Source organism: Excalfactoria chinensis, chromosome 3 (genome assembly GCF_039878825.1).
Source record: "Excalfactoria chinensis isolate bCotChi1 chromosome 3, bCotChi1.hap2, whole genome shotgun sequence".
NCBI classification, from domain to species: domain Eukaryota; kingdom Metazoa; phylum Chordata; class Aves; order Galliformes; family Phasianidae; genus Excalfactoria; species Excalfactoria chinensis.
The window spans coordinates 95,676,624-95,683,169 of record NC_092827.1 but is presented as its reverse complement, the minus strand read 5'-3'; positions in this window follow the sequence as shown (position 1 = coordinate 95,683,169).

Here is a 6,546-nt window from a genome sequence, read left to right as displayed (position 1 = left end):
GTGCTGGTCCACTGTGCTGGACTCGTGCACTGCTGAATGACTGGCTAACATTGGTAGCAGTGTCTCTTTTCTGGCAGTCTGATGGCAACGGTGTGTTGTATTCGCTGAAGCTAGTAGTGTTGTACCCAAGATCCATCTTGTTCAGAGGAGTAACATAGGAGGGGTAACATTCCAGTAAGTACTTCAGTAGGAACAGAAATAGAGCCGAACAGTTTCCTCCTGCCAATCACAGATGAAATCAACATCAAGATGACAAACAAATCTTGCTGGCTCTCATTTTACTTCTGTCTTCATTACTCTTTCTTTATGTGTTTTTTACAGTGGTTATTATCCCCAGTTTATGACACTGAGATGCACTGAATAGGAAAGAGCAGTTGGCTGCTCTGCTGATATTAAACATTTAAGAAGCTGGAGCTTAGTGGTTCTCTTTAGGGAGAAGAGACGATGAGATCTTTCAGTCTTTTTTCAGTACACACCAGCAAGGTGTCCAGAAGGCCAAAAATCCATCGCGTGTATCAGATGGCTTTCAGGGCACAAGCCTTTCCATGCTTTTCTGGGCACCACTAGCCTCAGTGGCTAAAAACACTTGAAATAAACATTGTATTGGCAGTGCTTTAGCTATCTTGAACATTCTGCCATTAACCAGGAAATGGAAAGATAGATTCTCTTGCTTGTAGCAGCTGTTAACCCCACACCACCGCATCAGCACTACATCAGGAGCCCCTGTTCTTTGCATCTCTGCTGGGACACAGACACAGCAGTTACAGCAGCACTAACAACTCAGCCAGGACAGGTCAAACACACAAAATGAAACTGCAGCGCTGCTCTTTCAACATGTACTCAAAGCCACTTGAACTGTCAGAGGGGAACTTCCCTGGTGTTGAAGGGGAAAACCAGTGAAAGCAGCTTTGTGACAAACAGTTACAAGATGATTGCTTTGTGATTCAACAGCAGTGCAGGAGGAACAACTCTTATAGGAGGGATCAAGGCAGCAGCTTGAGAGGCTGTTTCCAGAGAGGCAGTTTATGTACAGTTCCAACAAAAGCAACGTATTTCTCCATCTCCTCCTCCGAGACAGAAACTGCAGCTGCCATCACTCCTCCCATCTTTTTCTTACTTGGAGTTAGGACTATTTAGGTAACTCCAGCTATGTGGGCTTTTCACCACACCTCGGGAATGTTTTCTTTGCCAGTTCATGGAACCGTGCTCCTAAAAACCACCGTGTATCAACAGCAGTTCTTTTCTTAGGAGCATTTCTCAGTCACTGAAGCAGGTTTCCCCAGGAAATCACGCAGAGGAACCTATTCATTTGCTATTGTGTGTGGCTGGAGGATTGTATCACACAAATACACAGGTATCACTCTTCCGATGCCCTCATGCCTCTCCCCATCCTCAGATACAAAGACATCCACTGTCTCTTTAAAGGAATTGCACTGTGTCTTCCTTCTTACTGGGAAGGATTTTTCTTATAAACATATCTGAACTCACATTCTATAAGGGATAATATGTGGGCTCCATTAAAAATGAAGCTCTCCACTGCGGGTAATGCCAAGGGTTTGGATCAACAGCAGCATGCAGCCACTTACGTGAGCGGAAGGCAGTAGTTACACTAAGTTCCTTGAGTAAAATTTAAGGAGGGGTGTAGTTGAGCAAGAAGCAATGACCTCTGTGGAACCTGGCCAGCATGTTGGAATTCAGAGGGATTTTCAATCGAACAAAAAGGTAGAATCAGTTTTTCCATCATCAGAAGTTCTGATGTAAACATCACACAACAATGACATTCAGATTCACGTCTGGAAACAGTTCTTTTAACTTAGTCTCATTATTCCTTAATGCTTTATCCATATGACAGCCTTTGGTTGAGGAACACGGAGTTACAAACAATTTAACCTTCCATAGAATGATGTTTTGACAACGCCCAGCAAGAACTGAAGAGGAGCTCCTCCAAATTTCATCTAAGAACGTGCTGCATGTCTTGCATCAATGTTATCAGTGGTAACTCTGTCCTGTGGGGTTATTTCAACCCTTATGGGGTTGGCTGCAGAAAGAGGGTTTAGGTGACTCCACGCACAAGCAAATCAAGGAACGTGACTGACTAACCTCTTCTTATGCTTGTCTAAACCCTCATGTCCTTAAAAGCTTGAGGTGCATGTTTGGAAACACTCAAGGAGAACAGCACTGTTATTCCAGAGTAGCAGCTTGACTGTAATAACATCCAAGCTGCTTTTGTGGTGTTTCACAACATAGATTTTTCCCTCACTTTCCTTCCTTGTGCTTAGAGGCCTTTCCCTCTCCACTCTACCTTGTGCAGACTGAAGTAAACAAGCCTTGGTTTAGAAACTTGACTTGCTAAGTTGGAGGTTAATGCATGCAACTCAGTTACTGTGTAGCTTTCCAACTCCCTCAGGCAATGCCCATTGAGTAACAAAGTCAGTATTTAAGGTGGCATGAACCTGATTTGAAACAGTCCCTTGTGCCCAAAGGGGAGGAAGGCCCAAGCAGTGCAGCTCACCTTCACCACGGCACACCCACTGCTTCCTTTGCTAGTCAGGAACAGAAACACTGAGCAAGCTGTTGAAGGTTTCAGTGGCAAACCAACTAGTTTGACACTGTGTTGATGAGCATCAGCATTCATATCCAACCGTCTTTCATGTTTCTGTATTAACCAGCACAAGCATCTCTGATTTGTACCAAAGGAAAGTGACTGGGGTCCCAGCTGGCAGCAGCGTGTTAAATGCCTAAAAGCAGTTGTTCTGACTGGACAGAAGGACCCAGTCCCTAAGTGAAGATTTATTTCACATGGCAATCAAGAGTTAATTCCTGTATACATCTAGAAAGATCACTAAGCAGCCTAACCATCCATAATAACTAGCAGCCAATGATCCAGCTCTAGCACAGAGCAAACTTCTTGCGAACTAGGAAACTCAGCCTATTTACCACAAGGAAGATAAGTCCTTCAATTAATAACATCTTTGCTGAATCATCCTCCCAAAGGCTACAGGGAGGCTGGTGGGCATCCTTTCTTCCAATAAACCACAGTTCAAACTAAACCACAATAATGGCCACGTGCTTCCCAGGGTCCCATCAGCAGTCACCAGTGCTGGAGGTCAAACACTAAAGATACACGAGGGCCTATTTTTACTTGATGTTTCTCCCCCCATTTCCAACCTGCTTCAGCCCAAGGCCTATGGCAGGCAGTACACTCTGTGACCAGTAATCATTTCTTGACTAAGCCATACATGCCCTCTGCCTTGCCAGCTGCACCCATCAAAAACAGCAGTGCTACACAACAAAAGTAGCTTAATGTCTTGTAGGCATCCAGACCCACGGTAACCAAGTCACAGTCATGGGTCACTGATTGTCCCAATGGCCATAATGATAGCCTACAGCTGCTTATGCTACTATGAAGCTTTTATGGTACTATTTTTTTCTCTCCAGTGAACACCTCACAGGAATAGGGGCTGTGAGGTTTGGTCACAGTGCTTCAAGCCCTGCTGATTCAATTGCTCCAGCTCTCTGCCTGCAGCTCTTCTCCAGCCTTACAATCTGTGTTCCTTGCCTAAGAGAAGATGCTGGGGAGGGTGCGTGGTCAGACCTTAGACAGCATGTGAGCAGAAGAGAGCAGAGATCACCTGCTGCCTGTGGATTGGCAAATCCTGGTCCTGAACAGCTTTTCCCTCCCCTTCTACTCTCTATGTTTCAGTTCAACCCCCAAAGCACCACATTATCTCAATCATGGCAGCATTTCTCTACCTGTCAGTTTCCCAGTTTCCCAGCACTAGAAATAGTACCTGGAAGCAGTAGTCACAATCTGTGCTTGTGGTTGTTCAAAGCAATGCATCTCTTCAGGACATTCTACTGTCCTCCTCCTGTGAGGGAAGCATAGCCTTCCATCAACCCTGCACAAACACAGAGACCTTTTGAGACACAGAAATGATGGACTCTTGTCCTGTGCTCCCTCCCAGGAGAAAGCCAGCTGTCAGCACCCCAAAAACAACACAGCAAAAGCTGCTCATAACCCAGTCCTGGGAAATAGCTGCCAAAGGCATAAAGGGGTCAATCTCTTGTAGGGGAAGATGAGCTGACCTGGCCATCCTGGAACTGCTCTCTGCCCCCCACCCAGCAGGAAACATGAACATCTCCGTGAGCAAGATAAATAGGCCAGGAAATGATGAACTGCTAACGTGACAAGTGGGGACACATTGCCCTTTCCAGCCACCCCTTCATCCCAACCCTGCAAGGGATCATCCAAGGTCACGAATATTTCTAATTATCTGCTTCTGTTAGCCTGCCTCACTCATTTCAATTCATTTTACTCCAAGGCAGACTGACAGCCTTTCACTGCTTTCTTCCAGCTTCCAGATTGGCCTTCCCATGTTTTCAAGGCTAGCTGGACCTGTTCTCAGCCCATTGCTCCTCTCCAGCTAAACAAACAAACAAGGACTCTGCCACCTTGGCTAGAGACTTGAAATTAATCCACCAGACGTGCCAATTAACTTACAGACTTAATTACTCTTGAGGAACCTCAGATAATCATCATCAGGCACCATCTGAGGCAATGCACAGCTAAGTGAGCAGCACCCCACTGCAGGACCTGCTGGAGACGACCCACTAGGCTCACTCCACAGCTGTCCTCTGACCACTGCTGACTTCAGCAAGACAGAGCCAATGGCCCTTTCTGAGAGAAACAGATAGGCTGCTCTTATCAGCCTGCCAGAGACGAGCATGCAAAACACGTCGCATATGGTAACCTTTGTATTCAACTACATACCCCGCAGGGGAGAGGTTAAGGGGCAGGGGAGGCTCTGAACATTTGCCAGAGGAAAATTGTAAGGTACAAGGGGAGGAAGAGGGATTCTTAAAGCCACAGCAAAAAGCTGTTTACTTCCTACATGTCCAAGTGCAAACCCTGAATGTTGTCCAATAAGTACAAAAAGGCCACTGAGTGTTTATTGTGTTTTGTAGAAATTCCTTTAAATGCCCTATTAGAGATGAGTGCATATAAAGAGGACGTAATGGGTTCATAGATAAGTGCAGTTGTTTAACATTATACCTCTTGATATCATTTGCTCCAACTACGCTTGACCAAAGGCTTCAAAGTAATCATGAAACTGCCTCAGTCTTCCAGAAGTCCACCCTTTTAGAAAGGGAATCATTTTGATCTTGGTATTTGTTCCAAAACCTTGCATTCACGTTACCTGTTGCAGCATCGAACCAGCCCCACTATTGCCAAGCCAATGGTTCATAAAGCACTTTCCTTGCGTGAGGACCAGCTGCTGTTTCACCAGGAATGGCACACAGGGATGGGGGACAAGAAGAGGTGTGAAGCAGTGCTTGCCTGAAATAATTCTTTCCCACTCAGTCATCCACAAGCTCAGATTTTCAGGCAAAAAGTTCCACTTTATCTATTTCTTTTTAAAAAAGAGATTTGCCAGCAGAAATGAAAGATAAGCAAACGAGTGCTTCAGTCAGCGCTATGAAGACGATAACCCGGCAATAGCATCCCGCTTCCTCCCCTGCACCGTGCGTGCCCAGCACAGCTGACTGGACACCAGATATCTCCGTGGTGAGGACTGCCGTAACGTCACACAGCTGCGGGGATGACAGCCACCCACAGATACTCAAACAGATGCACCACAGGAGAAAAAAGCAAGCGCTGGGCAGAGAGCCAGCGCTGTTCAACACAGCCATCTGACAGAGCTGCATTGTAAGCTCCAGATCTATTTAGTAAAACACACACGCTGAGCAATCAGATGTATTTTATTACACTGCAGAACGCTTTCCTTTCTTCAATCCAAAGACAGTTCTTAAGCGTGTGCCCTGTGGGTGTGAGCGAGCCCTCCACGAGCAATGGGCACACCAGAAATGGGGCATGAAAAAGAGCCAGCCAAGCCCCTCTGACAGGTTTTACCTGTTGGATGTAGCTTGACACGCAGAGATATTTGGCATACAAGCACACCAGTTCATAGTTAGAAATGATCCTTCCAAGAAGTTACCTGTCACACCGACTCCCTTGATCACTTCTGCTGAATAACAAAAGCCAATGAAGAGTAAGGTTTTTTTCTTTGCTATTTTCTTGCTTAAGACTTTGGTTTGTTGTTTCCTGATCTGAATAAAGAACAAACCCAGGATCATAATTTACTACAGAAAACAATGAAGTTCTTATCATTGTAAATATATGGAGTGAGATAATACAAATCCTGTTCCCTGGTATTTCCCCTCCACCCTCCTTCTCCTACCACTACCCTTTCCAGCTTTAGAGCCTCTCCCCTGCTTGCATGGAAGATTTGACGCCCATAAGAAAGCCATAAATTACTCCCAAACAGCTACTGAATGTAGCAATGACCGTCCAGTAACACTTCCACAGAGCAATAGAGCTTCCTGGCAAGCTGATAAGAGTTTCCTGTTTTGAATTCTTCTTGGTTTTGTTTTGGTTTGTTCTTTTTTTTTGGTGTAGGTTCTGTTCTTTTTTATTTCTTAATGCAAATTAGTTCTCTCAAACATCTCAGAAAGGGCCATCAGGTTCTCTCTTTCTTTTTCTTCCCA